Genomic DNA, 18,583 nt, shown 5'->3' with positions numbered 1-18,583 from the left:
ATTATGTAAGTGAAGGTCTATATGCTTGAGACTATCATCTTTTCTCTTCTATGGGTTTCTTGTAGAGATGGATGACTTAAGTGAATCGAATGCGTGTGTATGCGTTGACATGGTTCATGGTGAAATACCATTTGAGGAAATAGTGTCAAACTCAAAGTTAGAGTAAATCTTCACTATACATTGCCACTATTGTTGGGAGGTTGTTAAAGCCATTTTGGGTAAAGAATTTTTGTACCAATTTTATAAAAGGGCTCTCTTTCCTTAACAGATGGTATCAATTTTATTTTCCAATTTGCTTGATCGTTCTTAGTCTTGAGTTTATCTTTTTGTTCATCATTATCATGGACATGAAAAAATTGGTGATGTCATATAAGTATAATTTATTTTCTTCCAAAGCATTCATTCATAGTTTATTTTTCCCTAATCTAGTTAGGAAAGGTGATTGGTGCAAAGTAGTATTCCAAAATGTGAAGATTGATAGATGGTTTTTTTGGCTTGACATGGTTTTGTGATTGGACTAGGCCAATATACTTGGACCTCACAGAGATGACATGGAATTTTTCCCTTCTATTTGTGAATGATTTCATTCCAAGTGAAGGAAATTTTGGAGTAGGATTTTCATGATGCAATGAAGATTTATCATTGGGTTCTTTTGGCAATGATGTCTATTGAAACTTGCTGATTTATTTGATCAAATTTTTCCAAACCATAAAACTCCTTTCCAAGCAGCTTATTAGTTATTCAACATCTTTCAGGAGCTTAAGAATCTTGAGTAACTCAAGCATGTCAAAAGGTCATTCTTTATTATTATCTAGAAATCTAATCTCTTTCTCCTTTTAATAACTTAGTGGTGAAGTTCCTTTTTGAAGTAGGACAAATTAACTTAGCAATGAAGTTTCCTATTTTATAAAAGGAGAATTTTTTTCAGTTTGGTGAATGCATATGTGCAATTAGGAAGAGCTCCAAAAAAAGAATCTAACAAAGGAAAAACAACAATTGTATCTGTGGTAGTAAATAACCTATCACATAATTTTTAACTTTAAGTTGGTTCTTTGTATTTCCCTATAGAGCAGTGATTGCTCTAGGAAAAAAACATTTTGTATATAATTGTGTAGTGTTGTAGTTTTCAATTTCTAACAATGGTAGGAAGTTTTAATGTAGATGATTACTAGTTTGAAATAGTTTTTAAATTGAATAAGAAGCATTATAATCTATTGCACTTCCAATACTTCCATCATCTCAATATCTATTCTTATATTATTTATTCCACTACATGATTAGAAATGGAGAAACCATCTATGTGCTCCATCACTCTACCCATTTTGGGTAAAAATAATTTGATTTTGGAAGCATTATTTGGATATTTACTAGTTTATTTTCCTTCTAAAATCTGAACATGGCATTAGAGCTATAGAGCCCTTAATCCGAGTGAGTTCAGGCATTTTTATTCATTGGGTGTTTGAAGTTATTATGCAGGAGACATGGCTAGAGATGAGAGAAATGTGTGGCAGAAATCACCATCCTTTAATGGAAAAAACTATCATGCTTGGGTGAGAAAAATGAAGACAATCATGATAGAAAATGACTTGTGTGATCTTGTCAAGACTGGTTTCATAGATACCACAAACCCTACTTAGTTTTGTGCCCTCACAAACAATCAAATGACTCAGTTAAGATAGACAAGAAGGAAAGATGCTAAGGCAATGAGAATGATTCAAGAAGCCTTGACAGAGGCCTTATTTTTTAGAATAGCAAAGGCTAGTTATTCCAAAGAAGCTTGGAACATTCTCGAGACTACATTCAAAGGGACTTATCCAGTCTATGTTGTGAAGTTCAAAATGCTTCAAAGAGAGATTTAATCTCTTCTAATGAAAGAGAATGAATCTATTTTTGAGTTCATCACTAGAGTCTCCACTTTGATAAACTAGTTGAAAGCTAATGGATAAGAGATTGAAGAAAAAAGAGTTTTGCAGAAGATCTTGAGGAGTTTACCTCAAAAGATTGATACACTTGTGATTCCTATTAAAGAGTCAAAATACTTGTCCAAGTTCACTATTGATGAGTGGATGGGATCTTTCCATACTCATAAGAATCATATTAATAAATTGGAAAATTCTTCTCAAGAGCTCACTTTTAGAGCTCAAGACAATGCAAGAGGCAAGAGGAGAGGAAGAAACAACTCTGATCATGGTTCTAGGGGAAGAGGATGTGGTAGCTCTGGACAAATAAATTTTGGAAGAGAAATCTTCACAAGTAGCTCTCAAAATAGCCCCCAAGGAGGAAGAAGAAATAACATCTCTAATAAGAGCAATTTTGAATTCTATTATTGCCACAAGTTTGGGCATTATGCAAATGAATGCTGGATGAAACAAAGTGACCAGCCTTAACAACATGTTAGTGTTGCTAATGAAAATGTTGGAGAAAGAAATAAAAATAAAACCTTCATCATGTGCAATATTGGTAAAGAAGATAGCTCTAAAGTTTGGTATTTCGATAGAAACTGTAGTAACCACATGAGTGGTAATGAAAGTATGTTTTATTTTACTGATAAAAATTATAAGTCTGAAATCAAGACAGATAACAATGTAGTTGTTCTTGTTGTGGGAAAAGGATATGTTATGAACCACACTAAGCATGGTGAGAAGAAAGAACTTAGAATGTTTATTTTTTCCCCATTATTAAGCACAATTTGATGAGTTTTGGACAACTCATTTAGAATGGATACAAAATGCTATTAGAAAATGACCAATGCGTCATTCATGAGAAAGATGGGAGCAAGAAAGTTGTTGCATCAATTCAAATGATGAAGACCTATTTGTTTTCATTGAATATTGAGACATGTTTCAACACTCAATCTATTGTTGCATCTCCCAAGCAAGTGTGTACAATAGTGCATAAGAAATCATCTTTTAAAAGTATGATTGAAGACCCCTCCAAGCTATGGCATCTATGGATGTTTTGGCTATGCTAGTTTGAATTTGTTATCCAAGAAAAGAATGGTGGATGGTTTTCTCAGTGTTGCAGAGTCTAGTAGCAAGTGTGAGGCTTGCATTTTTGGGTAAGCAACATAGGTTTCCCTTTAAATTTGGTAATTCCACAAGGGCTAGAGCACCATTGGAGTTGGTGTATACTGATTTGGTACGTCCTATGCAAGTGGATTCCATAGGAGGGAGTACTTACTTTATGACCTTTATTTATGATTTCAACCATAGAACATTGGTGTACTTTCTAAAAAATAAATCTGAAGCTTTTGATAAGTTTTAGAATTTAAAGCCCAGGTTGAAAAGGAAAGTGGACATTACATCAAAGTCCTAAGGTCAGATAGAGGAAGATAGTATACCTCCAATATTTTTGTGAAAATTTTCAAGAAAAATGCTCTAAGGAAGGAGCTAACAACCAATTATACTCCACAAAAAAATGGAGTGGCTGAAAGAAAGAATTGAACTATCGTTGAGATAGCAAGAAGTATGTTGAAAGAAAAAGGTCTTCCAACAAATTATTGGGGAGAAGTTATTGCGACATTAGTCTACTTGATTAATAGAAGTCCTACCAAAGCAATTTGTGATAAGATGCCTCTTGAGGCATGGGCAATCCATAGATGGATGGTTGAACACTTGAGAGTATTTGGCTATGTAGCATATGCACACATAGTTAAAGGAGAAAAGATAAAAGTTTGATGATAAAGGTGAGAATTCTATTTTTACAAGTTATAGTTTAGAATCTAAGGCATATAGATTATATAATCCTCTTACTAAGAAGATCATCAATTCAAGAGATGTTGTGTTTTCAGAAAATGAGTCATGAGATGGCTTGGTCGATGCATCATCTAGAACTTCTAGTAAAGTGCCTATCAATTATGAAGATGATGAGTTGGATGATCAGCAAGATGAAGCAACAATAAAAAATTATGGCACCAGAGAGATTTGGATTTCTCCTGACAAAATTAGGTAGAAAGGGAAGCAATTAGAGATATCCAAATAGTTGGCTTTGTATAGCTCTAGATAGCTCCAAATTTCTCCTAACAGAAATATGTTGAAAGTAAAGCAAGTTGGGATAGCTAGATAGTTGGCTTTAGATTCAACATACACAGCATAGTAGTAGCAGTAGTGAGAGTTTTGATCCTACTCTCGCCTCTCTTCTACCAAGAAAGACTAAAAGTCTAAGGGAGATATACCAAGATGAAAGGTATAATAATTTTGATGAGAATAGTAATTTTTCCTTATATTCTCATAGTGATCTAGTTTACTTTGAAGAAGCTATGAAAGAAGAAAAATGATGTGAGGCCATGGATGAGGAGATAGATTCAATACAAAGAAATGAAACTTGGGAAATCACTAATTTGCCTCCCAATAAATAAGTTATTGGTGTGAAATGGGTGTATAAAACCAAGTGTAATGTGGATGGGAAAATGGATAAGCATAAAGCATTTTTGGTGGTCAAAGGACACAAACAACAGTTTGGTAGAGACTATGATAAGACATATGCACCTATTGCAAGGATGGAAACTATGACTACTATCATAGCTATTGCAGCCCAACACAAATGGAAGCTATTTCAAGTGGATGTGAAAATTTCCTTCCTTAATGGTGTGTTGAGAGAATAAGTCTATATGGATTAGCCACCTGGTTATAAATTTTTGGGTGAAGAAGGTAAAGTATATATGCTAAAGAGAGCTCTTTATGGGCTGAAGCAAGTGTCAAGAGCATGGTATAGTTGGATTGACTCATATTTGTTGATCAACGGTTTCAAAAAAAGTGATGGTGAGCCTACTCTTTACATTAAAGAAATAGATTGTAAGATTTTAATTATTTGTCTTTACAAACATAAAATCACATATAGAAGTTGGCTAAAATGATTTACATAAGTATTTGTTCCATCACAAACACATATGCCAAAACTCGTTTACTTGAGACTTGAATACCTTGATGCCTAGTCACAATTGATATTCATGGTGTCCCTCAATTTTTGTATGCTCAACATTTTTTGTGAAACTCAATATGAAAAAACTTTGTTTTCTTAGGATCTATTGACTTCACTCAACATAAATCGGCACTCGATCCATATTGACAAGCTCGGCATCCTAAGACTTGCTAGACTCGGATTAAAACATAAATAAGTCCATAATACATTAGGGCTTCCTTGGGTGGCTCGATCGCAGTGATGATTGACAACTCTTCCTTGGAAATGACTAAGTGTTTGACACTAATAGGTGACATGACTTGGAGATCAACAAATCTCCCCCTTTGACATTAGTGGCAAGAACACTTTGGCATCACTTATAATTACATTCAAAATTTCAAAATAGCACTCCCTCTTCGACTATGACTCGATCTTCATAAAGACTTCACTATATACATCATATGTACATGTCTACAAAAATGAGTAGTATTACATTAGCATACCTATGATCTTTCATTTGTTCCTATTTCTGATCATGATTACTATTTTCCCTTTGTATATTCTCTTCTCTATTTTTCCCCTTGGTTTTGTCACTCATGGCTTAGCAATTGTTGGGTTCAAATTATACTTGTCAAAAAATGATTTATGAATCTTTAAAATCATAGCTAATCCATGACCCCAATTGGATCTAACAAATTCCAAAACTTGTATCTTGATCTCTAGCTAAGGAGCTAGATAGACTAAACTATTTTTTGTAGAGAGATGTGGATCTCTCTAAACTAAATCCTTTGTAGTTATAAGTTCTTTCTACATTTACTCCAAATGAAGTATCAAAAAAGATTTAATAGAAACCAATTTAACTCTTATGTTTTAATCTTTAGCCATTAGCTTTGCTAATCTCCCTTGTGCAAGAGTCAATCTATTGAGATTAATGGAGCTTGAATTTGTGTCCATGCTCAAAGAATGTCATGTGGACTTCAAATTTGACTAAAGTTTATCAATAGCCTATCAATTCTCCAAGGTGAAGAACTCAACATCACAAAGTTTCTTATGTACAAAGAATGAATATTTTTTATAAATTCATCTAAATTATGTAAAAGGGTGGAAATTTAAACCTATCTAATAGCAATTTTTGTTGAAACTTTCTCCAAAACTTTAGCCTCAAATTTCTTCTCAAACCAACTCACAAGCTTTTCATTTTCCTTAATGTCATCATTTTTTAGCTCCTCAAAATATGAACTAATTTTTCTATAATAGGTGTCTTCTCATTAACATTAGGAATCTCAAATATATTTTTTAAAAACAAGCATTTTATTTTATGCAATAGCTACCTTTGCTGATTTTCACTTTTTAGCTCCCCTTGCTTTGTCTTTCTCTTCAATAATTCTTGCAATATTTTCATTTGATTAGAATTTATTTTTCTTGAGGTCATACTTAGGAATTACAATGACCTCATCTAATGTTAGAATATTTCTAGGTGACTTGGCCTTCTTCTTCATTTTCTTTGACCTAAGTGTCCTGACACTTGGTAAAATAATCTACAATTCTGTTACATCAGCACTCAACCACTGTGTCCCTTGGCATTTTTTGAAATCTACTTCTGAGTAGGTATAAGGTGTTATACAAGTGTATTAGTCAATTTTTTAGTAGATGTTGACATGTAACACTTGGAAATAGAACTAAGTGTTGTATTTTTGCTTTCTATTCAAGTTCCTAGGCTTCCTCAATCCTTTTTGGCTCGACCTCCCTTGCTTCCTCAATGTGGGGTCCTCATCACTTGCATGTTGATATGCTTTCTTTGGTTCTTTTCCTTCTTCTTTTTCAATGATAAGATTGTCCATGGGCATTGGATGTAACAATTTAATCATTTGCTTTCCTTATTCCTCAACACTTACATCTTCTTGACCTTTCTCCTCAACTGTGATTGTTGATTGGGTTGGTCTTGAATCCACAATTGGTGCACTTTCAATCCTTGGATAATCCTAAAATTATATTAGCACTAGATTGATGCATGATAGATGAGTGTCTGAGGTTTCATTTATGAATACTTCACTTTTGATTTCTTCCTTAATTAAGACATTAATATTTGTCTTTGTTCCATCAAGGATGTCTTCTATAGTAAAATCATCTTGTTCTTCACTCTCCACTACCTTTCTTCTTATTTTCTCCTCTAGATTATTTGGCTCATTATAATCTTCCTTATTATCCAATTCCATTGTTTCTTCCTCTTTTTCTTCTTCAGTTGGTTTAACTAATAGCCCTAATGCCTTCTTCCACACTAATGTGCTCTTTTGCACTACCTCTTCTATTTTATTTTTCAGAATTTTATAAGCCCTTATCTTGGGCACAAAATTACTTTTGAAATCCCTTAGGGCTATAGACATATATGTCTTCCCTAAATCTAGTAATTCTAAGCTAATGTAGCTTCTCTTATTTTTTCTTTTAGTAAACAATGCTTGTTTATATGTTGTGTCCATCTTATTGTATAGTTCTTCAAGGATTGCCTTGCCTAACTCTATAGGCATATGTTTAAACTTTATCATCATATCAAGAACTACTTTTTCTACTTCTTTTTTATCTAACTTCTCTGAAGAATCATATTTGACTTATTTAAATCCTTAAAAAATGTGTTGAATTTATGATATCAATCACATAGATGATCAATATATTGAGGAGGTTTCTTGGAACCAATTTGGAACTTTCTCATGTCATTTGACTCTATTCTTTTTCATTTAGCCTTGTCATCATCGGGAATAACAATGAGTTTCCTCCTTGGCTTCTTCTTTTGACCATGCTCGGTCCCTTTAGTTACTTGTTTTCTCTTTGGTGGTGTCTTGTGCTTAACTCGCTTACTTATCTTTTCTACCCCTTTCTTTGGCTCAGTAACCGCATGGGACATTGTCTTAGATCCTAGGCTTGTGAATCTTCTTTAAGGTGTAGAGGTGGGATGTTGAACACTTTTCTTGAAATTCCTCTTTACCTTAGGATCTACAATCACAATTTTCTTCTACTTTGTTGTCTTAAGCTTGGAAACTACTATCTCTTTTTCTTTTGTCTCATCTTCTTCATCATCCTCATCAATCTCCTCATCTTCTTCTTTTCCTTTAGTAATCTATAGGGGTCCTTCTCCAAGTTTGCCTTGAAGATCAAAAATCATTTCTTCTTTTTCGATCCATCATAGGAACCTTCATTTGCATCACCATCTTGATCTTTCCTATCTCATATGTATCGAATGGCTTAGCATTCTTTCCTATCTCTTTAAACAACAAGGTTATCACAACTATTGATATCTGATCTAAATTTACCTCATATTGCAAAGGCCTTAGAGATGCAACCCTTGGTAATACAACTTTTGCATAAGTATAGTCAATGCCCACCATGAAACAAATGTCATCATAATACTGGTCAACAACTGACTTAAGAATCCTTATCATGTTCTTCATTTTAAATGTTTAAACTCATCAAAGTATCCATCTAGAATAGTTTCATAATTTTCTCCTAGGTGCTCAATAAAATCATCAATTTTCTCAGCTACTAGTTTTTTCCTATCCTACACAACTTTCACAATAGTAGGGAATGAATTTTTCCCATGGAAAAATATACACATCAAAAATGATCCAAACTTATATGAGATATTCTTATCTTTCCTTACGGATCCAAGATTCTTAGCTAATTATATTAGCTATAGCTCAGCAAGGTTATATTTGTGGGCATTCTTTGCAATCTTATATCTCAAGTCAGCTACAATGCATGGCACACTATTCAGTTAGCTAGAATGATAAAGTTTTTGTTGGAAAGTGAAACTAGTAAAAGCTATACATGAAAAAACAAGGATATGACTATAGGTTCAAGTATCTACTATGTAGAAGAAAATTGGTAGATTGGTGAAGGTTATGCAAGAACCTGCACCACAAGCCAAGAAAAGGGTCAATTAGATTACCAGTGGATTAGGAGAGAGGAAAAAGACTATGTAGATAAGCAATTTTGAGAGTTCAGAGGACGAGGCTCCCATTTTTCTTGGGTGGGTAGGAGGAGGCTAGGGGACACATTAATGCCTATTATTCTATAGGCTTGTCCAGAAATCTATGGAGCACATTAATGAACTGATGCCCCCCTACTATTAAGCAAGGCAAGCTAATGCCACCTAGCTAAATTGTAGGGTAGTAAATTTGAGAAACTTGATAGCCCTGGCCCCATAAGGGGTAGGGGGCTAGCCCTCCAATTCAAGGAGCCTTCTAAAGTAACAATTCTAGTTGGGGGCATAGTTTCCTAGCCCATATTCTATACATAACATGCCCAAAAAAAACTTTTGAACAAGATGTGTAGGAAGCAAGGACAACAACATGCAAGAAAGCATGGAAACCAAAGGTTGAAAATCTGAATATGTAGATTATAAATGATGATAATTTTGTTCAGTTAAATAAATATTATAGTATGTACAATAGTATGGACAGAAGATAGCTAGAAAATGTTGTCATAATAAATTTGACTTTGAAGAATAAAAAGTTTGAGAGTATACAAAATAAGATTCCTGAAGACCTATACAATACGTTGGTTGATATGAAGAAAATGATATTAGAAGAAGATTTGAGCATGAGGATAATATCAATAAATAAGTTATGTGATGTTGAATCAAAAGAGGAACTTGATAGAGTATTGAAGGGTGTTTAGCCCTTGTTGAGGAACAAAAGAAGAGCAATTATTTTGATGGGAGGAAATTATGGGGAAGTTAGGCAAGAAATAGAGGAGGCTATAGTAAAATATATGTCATTGATACCTAAGTTGAGTGCACAGACCAAAGCTTATAGTCTAGTATATGTAGAGGCAAAAGAAGATGAAAAGGAGACACATAAAGAACTTTCACCACCTCACATTGTTATGGGTATTAAATCCATACAAGTGGATAGCACACACATAATTGTGGGTGTAAAGGAGAATCCTTTTGTAGGATATGGAGCAAATATTATTGGCATTATCAGTAATATCATTGCATATAGTAGCTCAGATGATGAGGAAGAAGATGAGAAGAAGAAGGAAGAACAAGAAAAGAGGAAATAGGAAGAAAGAAGCAAAAGAAAAGAAGAGAAAAGAAGAAGAGGAAAAGAAGAGGAAAGAAAAAAAAGAGGAGGAAAAGAGAGAAGAAGAGAAGAAGAAGAAGAAAGAAGGGGAACAATAGAAGAAGAAAGAAGAAGAAAAGAAGAGGAAGGAAGAAGAGTAAAAGAAGATAAAGGCTACTATAACTTCATTAGTATTTTTAGCTAGAACATCACAAACAATACCTATTCCATCTAATGAGAAAGATTAGAAAGAGCTAATGAGCACCTTGAGAAAATTGTTTGAGAAAAATAAATCTGTAAAGTCTTTGGAGAAGACTCCTGCTGAAGTCTTGGAGTGGATGCAGAAGACAATTTCCATAGCTATAGAAAATCTAGACTTGTAGGTTAAGAAAAAAGTGTTGGTGAAGACTTTTGATGAGGAGTTCACAACTTTAGTTGAGGTAGCAGTAGTGTAAGTGCAAACAAAGCATGATGCATCACTATTTGACATGGTATAACAAATGTTAAGAATGATATGAAAACCATAGATTTATATATAAAGGAGCTAAGGAAGAGATTAGATGAAGGTAAGAATTTTTATGGACAATGCACAATGTCTTACAATTATTTATCAAATTTTGATGCAAAGATCAAAAGACATATGAGTAAGCTTCAAATACTCACTACTAGATTGCAGGAACTAGAGGTTAGAATTGAAGATTCTAAACCTAAAATTGAGAAGATCCACAATTCTATTAGAGGCATTGAGTTTTATAAGTAGAAGGTACTAAGGACATTCTCTATTCTCAAATAATATTTGTTACCCAAAATTGTCATTTGACAAAGGCAATTGGAGGAATGTCTTACAGTGAAGAATTCCTATGACAAGTTTACCTATACTAACTTGAGCATAGTTGAAGTGGCATCTTATGCACTTTTTGCACTCATTAGTATCTCAGATACAATCAAAGGCAAATGGAATGACTTAGACATGTTGATGTTTATTTTGCAAATTTTATATCCAGAATGACCAACTGATCATCAACAAGCAACAAGTTTTGTGATACAATTTTTGACATCGTTGTCATTGATGTCAAAGAGGAAGTATTATGTAGAGAAAATTGTTTACATGTGAATGTATGTGTGAGGGGGAGCTTATGTATGTATCAATGTAAAGGAGTGATAAGGAATGTAATGATCCATTAAAACATGAATAAAATTCTTTTGTTTTAAATGCAAGTTTTCTAGTTAATTTTTATGTTTTAATGTATGACATCATTTAGGGACATAGCCAAATTTACCAAATGCTTCCATCAATTTCAAAGGGGGATGTTATTAGCAATATGGTCAGATAGATGTCTTGATGGTTTTGATTTATGGCAACATACATTCAGTATTTCATTTTTGTATTTAGAGTTAGAAAATTATCTAAGTGTTAGATAGTTTGCAACAATACAAGAGACAAATCTTAAGTGTACAGATTACTCTTCAAGAGTTATCTTATACACACTTAAGGGAATCTTCATGACACTATAATGATGATGTGGTTAAGAGAGAAAATGTGTATGGATAGTATGATGCAAGTTATAATTAAAATACTAGTGTGGGTATTTAACAAAGAAGGATAGAGCATATTAGTAAATAGAGTTGTACAACTTGAGGAATTATTTTGGTTACAAAATAATTACTAAGTCATGATGAGTCGACTATGTGGATAATATTCCATAAGTTATTTTATATTATGTCAAACATGTGAAGACATGAAAGCCAATTGTGTAGCAATTTGTGAATGTGCAAGGTATAAATAAAGATCTTGTATTGCATAGTTATGTTGAAGTCGTGAGATGTTATAGATGTGATGTGAACTATTATGCAGGACTTATGTGATGCTAATTTTGATGTTTGATCAATAAAAGTGTGAAGTATAGTAAACAACAAGTATTGTATGTATGCTTATCTTGTGAAGAACTGAGTTGTATAATTTCATGTTAGGGTAGTGGGCTCTTCTTGCATACATTGTAATTGTTCTACCAACTCCTAACAAGGTTGAAGAAACTCCTAATAGAGTTGAGGCTTCTAACAAGGCCTAGTTTCCTAACAGGGACTTGAAACACAATATGTACTTCATAGACTCCTAATAGGGTCAATATCCTTAATAGGTTCCTATTGTTTAGTGAACCATCTAGTGGGTATTACCACCACTGAGGTTTTCCCTTGGCTAGGGTTTCCCTAGTTAACAAATAATGGTGTTATGAGTTATCTATGTGCATGGTTATATTTATTGTTCAACATTGTTGGTTTACTTTCATATCCAAGTTATAAAGTAATTAACAATATTTAGTTGTGGGAAAAATTTTGTAGAATATTGATTCACCCCTCGCACCCAACCCACCCCCACCCCCCCCCAACCCCCTTAGTATTATCTATTTTTAACAATTTGTGTACAATCGCATGGACTACAAAGTCAATGATAGGATCGGTGATACCATCTATAGATAGTCCTCAGCCATTCCATTTTTTCTTTGTCTTTTCTTTGATAACATTCCTAGTTGAGAAACACATGGTCTTTACTCGATCTAGGGTAGGATACCTTATCACTTGATGAATTATTGGATTTTATCTTTATTGGCCCATTCTATAACCAAATTTGTATGTCATGTACCCTTCTTAACATAACCTTTATCCCTTTGACTTTGAAAAATTTAGGAAAACCTAGGGCATGGGTAAGCCCTTTCTCAGCCACAATCTTATTCTCCTCCATTAGTACTCCATTTTCATGCAAGTTTTCATAGGCATTCTTCAATTTAAAATATCCAATCTCTACAATCTTACACATATAGCATCAGTGAATGCCATGCACCATGATAACTCTGGGAGGAAAGTATGACAATGTGCTTGATGTGTCTCCAGACATTGCAACATCTAGATATGCCTTGAATTTCAAAGGTGAGCATTGATTGTTCCTCACAATTTATGCAATTTATCGATGGCATATTGTAGATTCATACAACCTTTTGAACAACTCACTCTATAAGTTTAAAATCACTTGGTAAATGAAAGCAATCTTCAAATTTTCATATATAGCTTCAAATGCTCTAATTAGGTCTTCAATAAATGATTCGTACTAAGGTGGGTACAATAGAGTTGTCTCAACCTCAATATAAACTATTTTTGCAATACCTTCCTCTATGAAAACAATCACTTGGTCTTTATTACCATTTGAATGCCTTTCTTGGTCAACATATCAACTCAGTCTATATGGGAGCCCAATCCACATAGTTATACTCAGTCATTATAGAAATCGATACTAATGCTTGACATTAATTATGCATATGATTTATTTTCTCAAATCTAGCCTCAAATATGTCCTAGTACATCTTGATTCATGTAGATATGGACTTTTAACATATCTTATGTCAAGAATTAGTATATCATGTAACATTCAAATGCATAGTTCCTTATATACCTTCTTTTCTAGTTAGAAGTAGTGTAATCACTTGATCCATTAGATTAGGTGACCTCGACTTTACTGGTTCCACTACTTCTTTCTTCTTTTTTCTTTCTCTAGTTTTGATTCACCATGTTCCTTTCTCATGTTTATTGCTAGATGTTGGTGCTTAGTTATTGTAGTTATTTCTCACATGTCCAACAATTATAGAAAATTAATGTTTCATTCATCCAACTCTTAGATTTACGTTTGAAATGTGTCTTTATACAATTTACTACACCATGACCATACTCACCACAATAATGAAAGTTATGCCATGTTTTGTAATCCTAGTTATATGAATTACCTTGCTTAAGTGCATGCCCTTGCTTCTTGCATATTCAATTAGATTGTACCTTGGATTTTCATTCTTGAACTCTATGTCTATATTTGTGATAATTTTAGTAATGACCTTCAAATCTAGTTGCAAAAAATGTATTACTAGCCTTTGATCTACATTCATGTGCTTGGTGTCCTTATTTCTTGAAATTAAAATAGTATCCATTGAATTTGATTTAGGATTTTTCTTACCAATTTGCTTATGTAAATGTTTGTTGTGTGCCCCATCTTACCACAATGATAGCATGTAGGATTTTTCTTTGGCTTTACATTTCTTTTCTATTCACTCTTTGATGATTCTCCTTCCTTAGATAGGTGCTTAGTATAGCCTAGGCCAGATGTGTCAATAGGTCTCCTTTGTAATTTCATAATCTCTTCATAATATCACATAGCTTATTTAGGTTTGTTAAACCTTTTAATGAATTCCTTTTCATGTTTTAGTTCATTCTTCAAATGCTCATTCTCAAATTTCAAATTATTAATCTCCACATCCTTTCTACTAAACTCTTGAGTTGTAAGGAGTAGTATTTTGGTCATATCTAACTAATTTTGAGTAAGCCTTTGCACTTTACTATTCCCATCATCAAGTCTTGTATACACATGATCTTTATCCTCTTTAGCTTTCTTTTTTTGCTTAGTCACTTCATACAATCTTACTGACTTTATTTCATGTTCTCTTTAGAGTGCTCTTACTTATTCATTTAGTGTGTTATTACTTTCCAATAGGTCTTCTATTAGTTCAACACTTTCAATAGAATTACCTTCTTCAAGTTGTCCTTCAGTGTCTTTTTCATATAGTGTGACATTCTATTGAATAGCCAAGTCTTTTCTTTTCTTTAAGGATTTCTTTAACTCCTCTCTTGCTACTTCAAGTTGTTTTATTATGATCAAGATGTCAAGTTTCTAATTCTCACTGATCTTTCCCAACTTATAAGACTCCATTTCCAAGATCGTAACTCTCAAGTTGTTAGACATCTTCTAAGAGAACAAATCTCTAATAATAATTGTTGGGAAGTCTTATTAGGAAAGTAAAATACTGAGAGGGGGATGAATCAAGTTCTATAAAACTTTTAACTTTTTGAAACAAATCAAATACATTCACCATTAACCCATCTTATATCAGCATCATGAATAATATAACCATAAATAGACGTAGATCTATCTATCCATCATATGCATAAACATGAAAGTAAATGTAAACACATAATACAAGTATTGGTTACCCAAAGATGCTCCAAGGTGAAGTGTAAAACTAGGGTGGAGATGACACCCACAAATCTTTACTACTACAGTAATAAAATGTGCCTAAATTAAGGCTACAAAGTTTGATCACTTGTGGTGATCTACCGTATGAGGGGTCTTCCCTGCTAAGAGATTACAAGACTTATTTAGTCTACCTTGATTAAAGGATTTCAACTTACAACTAAGTAAGAACTCTGTTAGGAGATTTAAATAGGCCTATTAAGACCACTCTGTTAAGCGATTTACCCTAATTCACATGCTAGAATGTATAATTACCTAATCTTTCCATTAGCTCTCTGATGCTAGATTATAGATCTTCTCTTTTTAGTTTTGATTTGATCTTCTTATCTAATATGCTATGTTATTTCTTTCATTTCTAGGTTTTTTTGTACAATCTATACTTCTGAATTATCAAACATAGCTTTCCTTTACTTATACACTTCTCTCTTCACTCTCTCTTGATCCTTAGAGACTTAGGGCTTCAACTCTCCTTAAATAAACATCTAGAGAAGGTTCTAGATCATAATCAACAATCTAGATTTCTATCTTTTATCACATAGTCCTTTCATTTATCTAATTGACTCATCACCTTCCATAGGGATTGATAACCTTTGACAAAATATGTAAGCAACTCCTTATTTGTCTCTATAAAAATAAAATAGTGTATAAAAGTCAGCAAAAAAGTTTTACATAAGTGTTTATCTCATCACAAACAAATATACCAAAACTAGTTTACTTGACACTTGAATACTATGATGCTCAATCACATGACTGATATACATGGTGTCCCTTGGCTTTTGTATGCTTGGAACTATCTATGAAACTTTCCATGAGCTAACTTTTCTTTTCTCGGTATTTTTTGACTTCACTTAGCATAAACTGGCACTCGGTGCATACTAGGGTGTTCGGTAACTTAAGACATTCTCAGCTCAAACTCAAATATAAACAAGTCCATAATATATTCAACATTCCTTGGGTGGCTCAATAGTAGTGATGATTGACCAACTTTTCCTAGGAAATGAATAAGTATTTGATACTAATAGAAAACATGACTTGGAGATCAACAAGGTAGGAGAGACTGTCTGTAGTCTTCCATTGAACACTCTAGATTTTAGATAGAACATTCTAGGATGTGGAATACTCTAGAAGATGAGTTTCTATTTTTGTGTATTACCTCTATAAATGTGTACAATTCATAAGGGAAAAAATGCATTGCTTTAAAAAAATTTGAATGTTTTACTAGTTGTAAAAAAACTAGATTAATATATTATTGTTTATCTATTACATATCTCTATTGTGTTTGTCTCTTGCTATATTTTCTTAAATTAGAGTAGCTATTATTTTGTATTAATATTATTTCTATGCAATTTTTAACATAGTATCAGAGCTAAGGATTCAACTAGAAATAGATTACTAAAATGATTTGTTTAAACACATTCTATATTGCTGGAGTAGTATTTGTTTGAAGTTTCTTTTTGTGGCTAAGATGGGCTCTACAAATGAGGTCTTGCCAATATTTGGTTGATGTAGTTTTGTAGATTGGAATAGTGTAGTCAAGAATTCTTTGAGAGAAAAGGATTTATGGACGAAAATGAATAAGGATATTGGAGAACCTCAAACTAATAGAGATAAAGATATTTGGAAATGAAAATTGGAGAAAGCTAGAAGTATTGTTGCTAAAGCTCTAAGCCCCAATCTCAGTAGAAAATTTGTTGATATTGATGATCCAATAGAGTTGTGGGAGAATTTAGAAAAAAAATATAAAGGTGCAGATATTTCTAATACATTTAGTATAGATGAAAATTTGGTGAATGTAGATCCATCTTATTTTGAAAAGGTGGCTAAATTTTTTAATGATGTTGTCATTCTAAGTCCCCATTTAAAGAAAATAGGTGTTAGATAGGTGCAAATATAGATTTTTAGTTGATTAGAATGGTTGAAAGTAAGCTTCCTCAACCATACAAGGTATTTAAGGAATCAAAGAAAATGATTATTCAATTAAATCTTAATACTCCACAACAAATGTTTGATCAATTTTGTAAATTTGTTCTAAATAAAGAAACTTGGCTTATTAAAGAATGATATATTAAGAAGAATCATGCATATGCAGCTAAAAGTTTAAAAAAATAGAAATTATGGGAAGAATAATTAGAGAGGATTTAATAAATTTAACTATAAAGAGGGTTCTAACCATTTTTTAGAAATGATTGTACATAAAAATTAGATGGAAGAAAAACTATTATTTCCATGTATTGTGGAGGTGAGAACCACATGGAGAAATTTTATGTAAGAAAGAAGGATAGTGAAAGAAAGAAATTTACAAGCCCAAGAAACAATAGTTTAGGAGGAAGTTTCTACACCTAAAATTAAATCTATTATTAATGTGGGGTACTTTGCTTCAAATTATATTAAAGAATGGATTTTAGATATAGGTGCATCACTTCACGTAACTAGAGATAGATATTTTCTTCCTGATTTTTATCAAGGAAATAACTTGAATCAATAAATTACTATCAACAACTAAATGAAACTTCTAGTTTTAGGGACAAGAATTGTTAATGTAACAAATGGGTCTTTGAAAAATGTTTTATTGATTGAAGAATTAGGGGTAAAGATTATTTTATTTTACAAAATATTTCAATATGGATATGAGTTTGTTTTTATTGCTAATCAAGTTATTCATAGAAATAGAACAAACCTAAGAAATATAATTTCTAGTGGTAGAGTTGATCATAATGAGAGTACTTTTAAATTTGTGGGATTTGTTGATGATGAACTTCCAAACTCTCATGCTTATAATGCTCAAGCTAATTATATGTCCAAACTTTGGCACACTAGACTTGGACATATAAATCATGGAAAACTACAAATATGATTATAATGGATATGGTTAGAGGATTTTTAAATAACTCACCACCTAAAGTAATTTGTGAAGGGTGTGTGCTAGGGAAACATCATCAAGATCCTTTTGATTCAAGTAAACCAAGGAGAGTTAATCATCTATTACAACTCATTCGTAGTGATTTATATGAACCACACTATCCTTTACTTTCAAGAACTTGACATTTTTGCACTTTTATTGATGATGGTAGTAAAAGAGTAGGGGTTTATTTTATTGAAAGGAATAATGAAGTGCTTGACTTGTTTCAAAAAATAAAGGCATTATTTAATAAACAATCACTACTACATTTAACATCATTTTTTGACCAAAAATTTTGACCATCAACTAAATAAATTTAGGGTGGTTGAAATGTAAAGGCAAAAATTTCAATTTTTTACATATAAGACCCATGTTGGTCAAAATTTCAACCAACACAGGGCTTATACATCCCCAAAGTTCAAAAAACATTTTCCCAATTACATTTTTTGCGCCCGATTTCATTTGACATTTTTGGAGCATTTTCGCATGGTTATCTCTGCATTTTTGCATGGTTTTCTCTGAGCCCAGTTTCGTTTCAGGTTTTCTCCACCAACTTGATTAATGATGCCTGCTAGCCCTGGGAATAATATGGAAGGGGGCCCTGCATTTGCATCAATATAGGGGGGTGGAATAGTAATTCGAAACTCTTGATATTGTATT

This window comes from Cupressus sempervirens, chromosome 9, assembly GCF_028749045.1.
Source record: "Cupressus sempervirens isolate cs-2001-9-10 chromosome 9, ASM2874904v1, whole genome shotgun sequence".
NCBI classification, from domain to species: Eukaryota; Viridiplantae; Streptophyta; class Pinopsida; order Cupressales; family Cupressaceae; genus Cupressus; species Cupressus sempervirens.
The sequence above is the reverse complement of the archived record's forward strand: the minus strand, read 5'-3'. Positions refer to the sequence as shown.